The sequence below is a fragment of the Pyrgilauda ruficollis genome, unplaced genomic scaffold, assembly GCF_017590135.1.
Source record: "Pyrgilauda ruficollis isolate IOZ18807 unplaced genomic scaffold, ASM1759013v1 scaffold28, whole genome shotgun sequence".
Taxonomy (NCBI): Eukaryota; Metazoa; Chordata; class Aves; order Passeriformes; family Passeridae; genus Pyrgilauda; species Pyrgilauda ruficollis.
Genome location: NW_024524155.1, coordinates 9224077 through 9236533, shown reverse-complemented (window position 1 = coordinate 9236533; position 12457 = coordinate 9224077). Strand labels below are relative to the sequence as shown.

The window sequence follows — 12457 nt, the reverse complement described above, 5'->3', positions numbered from 1 at the left end:
AAAGACACAGCAGAGCATGGAGCACTCTGGGTGCTGCCAGGAGGCTGGCAGAGAAGGAAGATCATATTTGCAGCTGACAAGAAAAGAGGTAAATTGGTTTCACTGCTGATATTCAGACTAGATTTGTTTGGAACAAAACTCTTTCAAGGAAGGAGGGAGGTTTGACTCCCATCCCAGCTAAAAACATCACAGGACAGTAATGCTCTCCCCATGCACACAAGATCAGGTTGTCCACATCTCTTACCATGCACAGCTGAATTGTGTGGTTATTGAAACAAACTTCCCAATTTTCAAGCAGCTGAAAAGACTGGAAGTTGTCCCAAGCCATCAGAAGAGCCACAGAGGTGTGTTAATAGCCCCTCTCAAATTACAGGGCACAATCTTGCCTGGATGAATATTGCCTGGATGAAGGACTGTTTTTGTCCTTTAACTGCCTCGTCAAGAACACTGGTTTTAATGACTTTTCCTTCATCAGAGAGGCCACCTGCAGTCCCAATGGACGGCTGCTGCTGCACTGCAACTCCAGCCCCTGGAGAGCCGTTCAGGCAGGACTGGAAGTCCTTGAGAGGCGGAAAAACCCTGGAGCATGACAATGCCGAGGTAACTTGATAGCAGCAAGCTGCATACAGGGGCCTTATCAGCAGTTAAACAACACACTTCTGTGAACAGTGAAAAGAAAGATGTTTGGTCATGTAAATTAATCCAGTGAGATGCCTTGAAATGTGTGATTAATGTGCACCTCAGGAGGACTCAGATAATTCTGGAAGCATACCAGGTTACTGGTATTTCTTTAAAACAGTGATCATGCATAATCTCATGAGTTCCATTAACAGGAGGCAGAGCCTCTCTGCTATGTGATACCAGTACTTGCAACTGGCTCTGTGCAGAGATGAACAGAGATGCTTTGTCAGCTCAAAATTTATACATCTGTGCTGTTGGCAGAGGGTCTCTCTCCCCTTACAACGTCTCTGGAGCTTCAAGTAGCTGTGTTACACTGCATGATGACAGGCATGAAATTCCTAGTTAGCAGCAGATCTGTGGTGTTATTAAATTTAAAATGAAAAATATTGTAACAGGAAAAAATACAGTCTTGGTGAATGGGGAAGCCGCTAAAGACTGCAAATCAAGACCTATGAGGACAACTGTGTAAAACTTCAATGACTGGAAATTTAAATGCTCTCAGAGTGTAAACAGCATTTCTTTGGAGAAGTAAACACTTTTCCCTACTAATCCAGTCCCACCTTTTCCTCATATTTGCCTCTTGGGGTATTGTAGCACTTCCAGTTACCATAAACTAGAGTAAAGGAGAAACCACCTTGAGACTTACAGAACTTTCTGTTTCCTGCAAAGAAATTTCCAAACCAGAACTTCCTGCTGAAAATTCTAAACCAATCAACTGTGTACAGTCCCTAAATTACCCTGCGAACTATGCACTCTAGTGGCAGGGGCTTTCTCATGCTCATTCTGTGTCCATGTGAAGCCTAACACGGATCCATATTCCGACTGGACACGCCGTTTGCTAAGAACATTGTAAAACATGAAAAAATCGCTTTTTTTCTCTCAAACAGAAGCCTGGTTGTGCTTCTAGCAAAGCGAGGGGCAGCTCTGGACCGACTTTGCAGGTGTCACGGTCCAGCAAGAGCCAAAGAGTCACTGGCAGCCATTTGGAGGCAAGTTTGCCCCAGCGAGCAGCTCAGGTGAGGCGGGAGAGTCCCGAGGTGCCGGGGAAACTCCCCCTCCGCGATAGCGATCGGTGAGTAAGCGCCGCGGGGCGCACCTGGCGGCGGCGGGGCCCGGCTGCGGAGCGCGGGCGGCGGCCGGGCGGGCGCACGGAGCGGCGGCGGCGGCGCGGGGCAGGGCAGGATCCCCGCCCGGGGCCGCGGGCAGGGCAGGTGCGGGCACAGAGGTGCGGGCAGCGGCCGCGGGGAGCAGGAGCTGCCCCGGCGGAAGCGGCCGAGTCTCTGTGATTCCTATCGACTTTGGGAGAGGTAGGCAGGTAGGAAAGGAGTATTTTGAAATACTGGGGAATTGAATCTTCATACAAATTAGGTCCGAGGTTCAGTTGTACTTCGAACAGTTTCGATGTGGTATTGCTGTATGAAAATGGCCTTCTAAAATTCAAATATTCTGTGTGAATTAGTAGCTAAGTGTTGTCACAGGCCAGCAATAGCTAATTAGATCACCTTCATCTACGCTTCAAGTAATTCGAGATGTGGTTTAGCCAAAACTCCAGAGGAAGTTGTGAATATATCTAGACAGTTTCCCTCTGCGTGGGATGAAATTAGCATCAGAAAACACATATTTACTGAAGTTATGTCCTGCTGTATCCAAGAGCACTGCTAAAGCAGCAGGTATAATTGTAAGGTGTTTCAAGTTGTCCTATTCAAAGTTGTTGAGTCCATACCATGAAGCTGGATTCCTGGGTGGTTGGGATCACTCTGGTTGTTAAACAGCAATCTGAAATAAATACCATCATTAATTAAGCTGGTCTTGTAACTCTCCTTAGATGTGGATTTGATTTCTCTAGATAAGAACGAGAAGGTTGATATTGTGACTGTTCCTACAATGCGCACTTCCAGTGAGCCTGCTGGAATTGTGCAGGAAAGTAACAAGATCCCAGGATGTTCACGGGGCCACAGCTGTCGAGTGCCTTCCCATCTAAAAGATCCTGTGAGCGCCCGCACCTTGGAGCTGGACCCTTGCAGTCCTGACCCTCAGTCTCTGATCTGTGCAGGCTCAGGTTTTTTCCCAGTGACACTCGCTGAATGCATTGAGGTTTGCTGCTCTATGTGCCTTTAGTTTTTACAGTGGTGATTAGCTGGGTGTCCAAGCTGTCTGGCATTCAGAAGTCAGGTGTACCTTGACGAGTTCTTCTTGGAGAGTCCAAGTCCCGATCAGGGAATCAGGACTACTTAAAAACCATGCAAGGGAATACATTGTCATGCCTTTTTTCTCCCCCTTCCTGTTCCTTCCTGGTTATTTCTATAGCTGTTGGACGCATGTGAAGAATCAAGTTCTGATTTTGCATCTTTCATTTCTCAAGAGAGTGCTAGACCCATAAACCTTTGTGCTGTTCTGAGCTGGTGGTCTCTGGCTTCTTACTTATGAAACTGTTTCACCTTGCTTTCAGTACACAAATATTCATTAGGTGAGCTGTGATCTTACAACTCAGTGGCTGGGGCATAAATCCAGGAGTGGGGAAGTTTAATTTTTCATCCTTTTTCCAACTGTATGCTAAATATTAAAATATATATTTGCAGAACACATGTGGTTGAGCAATACTTAACTTCAAGAGAATACATTTATTACTGAAGTGTCCCTTGATTCTTGCCAATACTTATAAAAATGACACCTACCAAAAACGTTGCACCCAGAGGATATGTTGGACTTCACAGATGTCACATGAATTCCACTGCCCTCCTCTGCATTTAATTTAGATGGTGAATCCCCAGGTGATTAATTCCTCTTTCTTCCTATGCTGTGGAAAGAATGAATGTGGGCGGGATTGTTCAGTCGTGTGTGTAGGCTGTTAATTTACAATGCTGGAGAAAAAGTTTAGGCACTGGTCTCTTTTTCTTGGTCCTAAACCTCAAGCTTAGTTGTTTTCCTTGTTTGTTCTGTCACTTGTTTGGTATCTGCTGGTTTGCTTTTCACTCAGCCTCCGTTCATCCTACTGGTGGGTGGTTTCGTTCCAGTTGTAAGTTACTCTAAATGCACTCCCCAGGGCTGTGGCTTGGCTGTGAAACAGGCAGTCCTGCTCTGGCCCCCCATTCTCCCCACTGCATGACCCCACCTTGTGCAGTCAGCCACAGGGAGAGTTGAAAAACTACTTATTTTTTAAAAGGAGAAAAAAAAAAAAAGTTGTTTATTTTGGTCATTTGATTTTGAATCTAATCAGTGAGCTGGGCCAGCTCACTGTGCAGCTGCATGTTCACTGGGTCCTGCAGGAGTGGCTGTTGGCAAGGCAGAGCTGAACAGCCCCCCCAGCAGCAGCAGCCCTTTCAGCAAGTTTGGGACAGGCAGGTGCAGCCCCCATGTGGGGTGGGCAGAGCCAGAGGACCTGCCTTGCCAGGACAGCCTCAGCTGGGAAGCCAGACTTTGGCTGGCTTAGGCCTCCTGTCTTCGTGTCTCTCCTGTCGGCTGTGGCTTATACCACTTTGGTAAAACATTTATTGAACTTTTTTGCTTGATTAAGGTGCTATTTACTTAATTTAGTGAATTTTATGTGATGCATATCCTGACCTGTTTCTCCCCTCTTTGGACTCTTATTTAATTTTGTAGGAGAATGGCTTTGTTTACTCTGAATTGCTATCTCCCCAGATACCTTAAATCTGGTAAATATTCTCTCTAATCTAAGTAGGACAACACCCAATCTCTGTCAGCAGAGAACTTAAGATCTCATCTCTTTAAAGTGAAAGGCAGAGCAAGCTCTGACTTGAAGCAGAGCAGTCTCTGAGTTAAGCCATGTTGTCATTCTATTTAGTAATGCTGCTCAGGCTCCATCAGAAGGATTGCTTGTGCAGAGGGAAGTTAGGCTGATAGCCTTTTGCGGCCAGGATGGATCTTCACATCTAAACTGAGAAGCCTCATGTGGGAAGAGGTTCAGAACCTGGGTTTGCTTGAGCTTCTTTGCGTTCCATTATATTTTTTTTATAATCTTAATGCATCAAACCATGCAGAATTGGTGAGGATACTAGTCTTAAACTTTGTATGAGTATTTGTTTGCCTGTCATTGCAGTTGAAGTTTGCACTAATTCAGTGCCAAAAATAAATTATGTCGTCAATCTGGTGCTTATCTTTCCTGTAAATTGTACCCTGGTGATTTTGTTTGGAATCTTTGTTTTTCAGTGATCTAATAGCCAGACAAACTGGAGAGAACAGATAATTAGGTCCCAAATGAAGGGTGTTGATGTTTGGGGGGTCCTCGTGGTCACTGCAATGGCCTGAAGAGCAAGTTCTGGAGATACTCCTTTGGCAATTAAACCAGCTTTAAAAAAAAGCAGTCTAGAAGGGCCGTGCCCCAATGCCTTTGAAACCTCCATGGGACTCCATTAATTTGCTTTGGAGGCTGGAGCCTGGCTCTGGGCAGGTGCAGGGTGCTGCAGCCTGGGCAGGGTGCCTGGCTCTGGCCCCAGTGCCTGTGGCTGGTCAGCAGAGCGTGCTGGGCTGCCGGGATGCACACCGCTGGTGCCTCAGCTCTGGCTGCAGCACGGAGAGCCTGAGGCTGCCGGGCTTTTGGGACAGCCTCATCATCAGAGCTGATTTCCTTCTCCCTGAAGGAATGCAGCCCCTCTGTCCCACAGAGTTCTCTTGCCTCTGGGCAGAGGGGGCTGGAGCTGGCTTTGCCCATCCTGCTGGTTGAAGCTGCCTCAGGTGCTCCATGTGGCCAGGGATGGCCCAGCCCTTGACCAGGGCTTGACAGGGGCTGGAGAGGGCAGAGTAATGCCAGGCTGTGGCAGAATTCCCTCATAAAGTTCAGGCCTGCAGTCAGTCCACTGTGTTTGTACATCTTCCAATAAGGAAAGTGCCTGCCATGCAGAGAGGAGGGTTAGTCAGGATAAGGTTTAAAAGTCACTTGAGCAGTGTCTTTGTGGTTTGTGGTGAATTGATACAAAAGCAAGTTGTATCCTGTTTCTGAGAGAAATTCTGTTGTTTAGCGCTCCTAAGTGACAACAAAACGTTCTCAAGACCAGTTGAATTTTGCAGTAGGGGGAAACTCTAAAACTTTTAATTCTGCATTGGTTTTGTTGAGTTTTCTTTCTCCATTATTTACTTTTGCAAAAGGGAGTTGTTGGCCTCTAGATTGGGAGCTTTCTCTGACTTTCCCATTCAGGTTCTCCATCTTCTCAGCAGTGACCAGAGCTGCAAAAAAAAAATTCTTCCATGAAGTCTTAATAAAACACAGAACATCTGCCTAAATTAGTCTGGCTTTCATTCTGTTCAGTGGTATATGTACTTCCAGATGTAGTTTTTCATCAGTGTGTGAAATCATGGGTCCAAAATCTCTTAGGAAGAGTGTTAATTTAAACTCAATAAGATTTTTTTTTTTAAAAACCCATACATTTATGGTGTAGCAATTGTTCACTGTGCTGTTAAACAGTTCTGTCCTAAGGGAAAACAGGGAATGGTAGCTTCATGCTGCCAACTTCTGCTCTCATTACCTCTGCCTTCTCAGAAGGGAGCAGAGCCCCACCACCATGTCCCAGAGTGGTAGCAGCATTTGGCCAATAATGTTTGGGATCTTAGATACTGGCATTAAAATGAGAGAGTTTTGATTTCTGCTGTTTCTCCCTGTGTCTGTGCAAACTCCTTGAAAAATGCCTCTGTTACACAATGCCTGCTTACCACTCATCTGGCTGGGTGGCTGCCAACAACTCCAGCCAGTGCAGCTCTCTGAGAGGCACTGCTGGGGCTGTTATAGTGGTTCTGGGTTCCTGGACTGGGTAGATTTCATGCAAAATGTAATAAATAGTTGTACTTTATAAGGGCAGTATCCTTCTGGACTTTTATTTCAGTGTGTGTTTAGGCAGCTTCCTGAGCTCAGTACACATGCCCTGCAGAGCCATACTCCCAGTCTGGTTTGGATTTGAATTATTTAAGAGCAGTTCCCATTTCCTGTTCTTGATTCATTCATCTAAGCTGTTTTCATATATGAAATGTACTTGAGTCACCTTTCCTTTCCTAATCTCAGACATAGTCTTTCAGCTTTCATCTCTACAACCTAGATGTTTGCTTCCTCTCACCACTGTGTAACTGGTTCTACAATGACAGTATGGGGCAGAACTGCTGAACTGGGAATCCTCACCTATTGGAAACTCCATAACTGATGGGGTTTCTGTTTTCATCATGAAACGGGATAACAATTATGTGCAAAATAACTATTAAAAAACTGATCCACCTAAAACAAAGCAGTGTTTGCCCAAGTATTTGTAAAGAAATTATCCGTCTTCATTCTTGTTTTAATGGTAATGAAACTATTTTTCCATGCAGAATTGCTTGGGTTTCCTTCTTTCTTTTCTTTTTTTTTTTTTTTTTCCTTTTTTCCCCAAATATACAGCAGAGCTGTTTGCATTAGCTGTCTGGATGGTATATGTGTATCCATGTGTTTTCTGTATGGCTCTGTGGTCAGGGCAGGAGCTGAGGAATCCTGAATGCCATTTAATGCTCTTTTTCAGTGTTGCATTGAGTTGGTTTCCAAAGGCCATCTTTTCAAAACTAGACACATTTAGCCATGTTAGGGAACTCCATAGGCAGATGCTCTTGCCTAAAATACCTTCTTCTTGGCTGTCTTGTTGAAAAATGAATCCAGATGTTTCCAGTTTTGTTTGGTATCAGAGCTATACAAGGACTGCTGACAGTTCTATTTTCATGGTTTCTTGGCATTAACAGCAGAAAGAGAAAAAATTGGATTAAAACCTGACACAGAATACCTAAAGAAAGTATTAAGTTAGATTATAAAGTAACAATTGGTGATTGTTGTGATTTGTTCCTAATCTGCTTAGAGCAAAGGACTTATCTTATGTTGAATTCTTTCCATGTTCTCATCAAAAGCCAAGTTCTTTTTTTACAGATATTTTAGTCTCTTCAGCTTTCTTTTCTGGTGTCCTGACTTCAACTCTTGCTTTGCCGTTTTCCATCTGAATCCAGAACGGTCTGCAGTCCAACATAATGGATTTATTCTTTTGTTTACTGCCCCAATACATACAATATTGTACATTCTTGTCCAAGTTAGTGAATTTATCTTCAGTTCACAGGAACAGTGTTGTCAGATTAGTAATTGGATGAATTGGTTGCTTGCCTAATGCAACATTAGGAAGAAACATTATATCAACTTTTACAGCCCAGAGCAGAAGGGATTCAGCATATTAAAATCCCAAGTTTTAAGCTTTGTCAGGGGATAGATTTATAATGTTTCTTTCTTAATTCAAATATAAATCTCACACAAGAAAAACTGGTTCAGATTTACGGAAATTTTTCTTTTGGCACTTGTAAATGATATTATTAATATTTTGCCTGCTGGGGTAGGATTGGATTAGGTCTACATTTAAGGGCTGCAGGTGCAAGGCTGTAGTACTAAACCAGAGGCAGGGTGTCCCTGGGGCCCCTGTCAGAAGGACAACTTTGGATCCTGTACTGGTGCCAGGGCTTGTTCCCCTTCTCCAAGGGGTGCCTGAAAAGCAGAAGCCGTTGTTCCTGTAGCACAATAGCTCGAGCACACACACCTGCTCAGCTTTATTTTTCTTCGGGGAAGTAAGCAGGAGCAGTTAGTTCTTTGTGATGTACTCTGGTGCTCTGTGCCTGCGCTGCCTGTGCAGATGTGCTGAAAGCCATTTGGCCTCCTCCAGGCTGGAGCCCTGGGAAGAAGCAGCTGCTGAGCTCAGTGAGACCACAGCTAGATTGCACAAGTGATCTTTAGGGTTCAGCTCAGGGCCTGCACAAAGAGAGACATACATTAGATCATCTTTGTCTGGGCAGAGAAGCTGGAAAGAGAAGGCAAAGCTGGAGTGGGACACGGTATGTTCCCTCAAAACGCATGTGGGAAGATGTGGCTGCTCCAGAGAAGTTTCTGCCCTGGCACAATTAGAACTAGATCTCCTTGGCAGGAGGAGATGCAGAGCAGCTCACGGGCTCACAGTGAGTTCTGCTTTTACTGCTATGACAGCACCTAAGCTAACAACTGATATCTGAGGTGTTTTTCTTTCCCTCAAAAGAAGCTTGCTGAAGTTAAATATTTTTGTACAGTTGTCACATCCTGACTGATAGCAGTGACATACTAAGCACTCCTGCTGATTACAAGAGTTTTAAACTTTGCCTGCAACTGTTACCTGCAGGAGGGCCCAGCAAACAGTATCCTACCTGAATGCTATGGCAGTCACCAAAGGGAGTGTGGAGGTGCTGTCTGCAGGCTCCCACATTCCTCATCTTTTTCACTTGCTCAAAATACAGTCAGAAGGATGCAGAGCCAATAGTGGACTGGAAACAGTTTGGAATGTCAATACAGTGCTATGAGAGTGAGAGCAAGCTTGTCTTTACAAGTGTTATTAAATGAAATATTTTCTCACCTTAGATTATCTTGTGATGTTGTTGAGGCTGAGGTGGATAGTTCCTGGAGATAGGTAAAATATTAGTAGTGAAGGAAATTAGTTATTGTAATATTTTCTGAAATAAAAACATGTCTTTCTGCTGAAGTTGCTGAGTATAGTGCAGGCATAACTTGTTGAAATCCACTGGTGTCAGAAGCTGAGGGGAGTGGGACATGGGCTCATAATGGGCCTTCTTGTCTTCAAAAGAAAAATTCTGCTTTAACAAACTGTAAGTGAATGAGAGGAGGTTGCAGCACAGGACTGTGACGGTTCAGGCCCATGATCTGTTCCGTTCAGTTTCCTGTTTTTGTGATCAGTGAGAGGAACATTTAAAACTTCCCCTGATGTGCTGCTGTGTCATCATTTACCAGTGTGGGATGATGCTTCCTGAGCTCGGGCAGTTGGTGGTTTGTTTGCATCATGGAGTGTGACTTTACCATCTATTTCTGTTACCTGATTCAACTGCATAACTGCTTAAACAACACTGGGAACCTCTTTGCCCAAGGCAGGCTGTGCAATGGTCTGCCATAAAATCTCCATCAACTAAACTAGGTTAATGATGCATGGTCTTCTCTTCAGTTTTAAATATGTAATTGCATTCTTTTTTTCATTTGCTGGACTGGGAGAGTTTTGCATCTCTTCATTATGTTTCTTTTGAGCTGTTTGTAACATGTCTCTCACAAGGATGTCTTTCTGGTTGTGTCCTTCAAAAGCCTCATCACTTCTATTTTTCTGTTGTGTTACTTCAGCATCTTCTTTGTGATCCACTGCTTTCAGGGTGAAATCCCTTTTTTTCCAGTCACAAAAAAAGAGAAAGCCTCCCATTATCTTAATTTCATTGGAAGGCAGAAGAAGCAGAATAATCTCTGCATGAAAATTTCCAGAGGTGTCATGCTCTTCCAAGAGCTGTGGCTGCAAGCAGAGAAGGAGGGTGTATGTATGCACACACCAACCCACTAATTACTGCATATATCACTGTTGGGGGCTTCTTCCAGAAATAGGTATAGAAAGGAGCTCCTTATCATGCACCTGGTAGGTGTGTGTTGGCATGACATTTTTTGTTTCCTTTTTTTGTAATTCCTGCAGCCATCCTCCTGCTGCTGAAGTTTATAATGAATAGGAATGAAAGCTGTATCCTCTCTTTTCACATGCTCAGGCCCGCTTGAAGTACCTGTCTCTCCTGTGTGGGCAGTACAAGTCAGACCTGCCTAGAGTCCCCAAAAAAACAGTTGTTGGTTTTTTTTTTTTTAAACTGTGGGCTTTATGTTTTTGGTAAATGTGTGTGAGCACATGTGCTGCCCTTGCTGCTGTAGTAGCAAAGTACCTGGAGGCAAATGTCTCAAAACCATTGAGGCTGTTTTACGAGGGTTGGCTGGTTTTGAGACGTGGTGGCCACCAGCCACCCCTCTTCAGTTGAAGAGCTGTGCTGGGAGGGGTGCACAGCTCCCAGACACTCTCTACCAGAAGCAAAACCACAAAACAGCTGGCTGTGGAAGTTAAGCCTTGAGCAGCATCTGCACTATCAAAAGATAATCCATCTGACCTGCGTCAGAAGCAGCTTTTGCTGTGCTGTGCTTCTGTAAAACATCTGGAGACCTGAGCTGGTGCTCTTATGCTCTCTGAAGGGTTTATATGACTGGGACTGACTGCATCTTCTGGATCCAAAAGGCAGAAAGTCATAGGGCAGCATGAACAGGTAGCAGAAGAGGTATCAGAAATGAGGTGTTTGGCTGAGGTGTGAACTAGCAAGCTTGAGCTCACTTTCTCCAGAGGGCAGATCCTCCTGTTGCAGTGTCCTGGCTCTTCTGGGGTTCCTGGAGCTGTAGACACTTACATCATTCGAAGATCTGTCCCAAATGCTTTCTAACAACTGATAATCCCTTTTTTCCGGGTATTTTGTTTTACACATCCTGCTGTGTGAGAGTGTACTGCTACTAGAATTTTGCTGTGGCATGTTTCTAAAATGCAGATCTGAGAATGCATTATATACATTTATGACTGGCAATAAATCTCAAAACGTTTGAAACCACTGGCTTAGCCAGCTTTCCCTGTTTGAGAACAGCTATTTCACCTCTGTTTCTATTGTGTAGTTGTAAATGTGTTACCTGTTCAACTCCTATGGAGCAGAGCTGTGACTAAATGCAGTAAAATCCATTGGCAGCCTGCAGTCTAGCTGCAAAACACCCTTTCCTCGTAAGGCAGTAAAGACTTGACATTTCTTTTCAGACTGCTTTCAGCTTTTAGTATTTAATATTGTGATCATCCGTTTTCTATCATGTTCTTTTTATTTAATGAGTTGTTGAAAATATTTACTTTCTTCTCCAAACATCTCTGTCTTGTAATCGTTCTGGAGGCATTTGGAACTAAAGTCTTTGATACTCTGTTTATCTGATTTTAGCTCAGTCAAAATTTCTATCAGAGGAATCTGGAAATCATTAAGATAATTTATGTTTTCCATCTAAACCCATTAAAATAATAGTTATTATAATTCTCTAGGCTCAGTGTATGTGTGTGGTTAGGTTTTAAACTGCTGTTTCCAGGATGTTCTAATAAGGTTGGCTCTCTTTTTGCCTTAGCGTGGAAGTACTCTTGCTGAGTTTCATTTCCTTATCTGACTTTGGCTTGATACTGGGAAGAGAGAAATGAAATGCCTTACTGAATTTGGTGAAGAACACCAAGAATGAGAAAATTTGACACACAAGTGACAAGATGTGGGTTCAGTTCCCTCTTCTGCCAACTGATTTCTCTCTGTTTTTCTGAAAATGAGGGCAAATTCTCTTTTTCTCCATCCTTTTGTCAGTCTAGAATCCCAAAAATTGAGGATGTCCTTGTTATATGCATATTGCCTAACAAAAACTGACCCCAAAAAGTAGAGATAGTGTCACGGAGTCTTCTTGTTAAAATGGATGACACTGCTGGGAAGTCAGTAATTCTCTGGGATTTGGTGGTGCACCTAACAAATGTCTCTACGGTTCTGGTTTATTTCATAAATATATTCCCAGATAAATTCATGTTTGTACGACCTTTGAACAACTATTAAATTATATACTGATGATTTTTGGGTAGCAAACACCAGCAAAAGGATCTGGCATATGGGATAAGTTTAACCTTTGATAGAAATGTCATCTTCTGTCAAGATCATGAAATACTTCCTTAGTCTTCTACAATGTTTTTGTTTCTTTTCAGTTAATAAAATATACAACAGAACCTGCTAAATTTCTTTCTCTCCCACATGGTTAAGAGAAAACTTTTGCATGCAGTGAAAGTTGTATAAATAACTGTAGGCAGCTTGGAAAATACAGATACAAGAAAATATATTAAGTGGGAGCCAAGCCATCTAATTTACTGCCAGGATTGCTCAAACAAAACAAAAC

General features: G+C 43.5%; 1 protein-coding gene across 3 annotated transcripts in view; it reads left to right on the top strand.

Moving 5' to 3' along the window:
- Positions 1-1381: 1381 nt before the first annotated feature.
- TC2N (tandem C2 domains, nuclear) overlaps positions 1382-12457 on the top strand; it is a 31068-nt gene continuing 19992 nt past the window's right edge. The window contains exon 1 of one of the 3 annotated variants that reach the window (XM_041472037.1): positions 1382-1753. The gene's annotated coding sequence lies outside the window, so the exon portion shown is untranslated. Of the gene's footprint in view, positions 1754-3117; positions 3453-12457 lie in introns of those variants that run through there. The other 2 variants (XM_041472035.1, XM_041472036.1) reach the window with 2 other exon arrangements.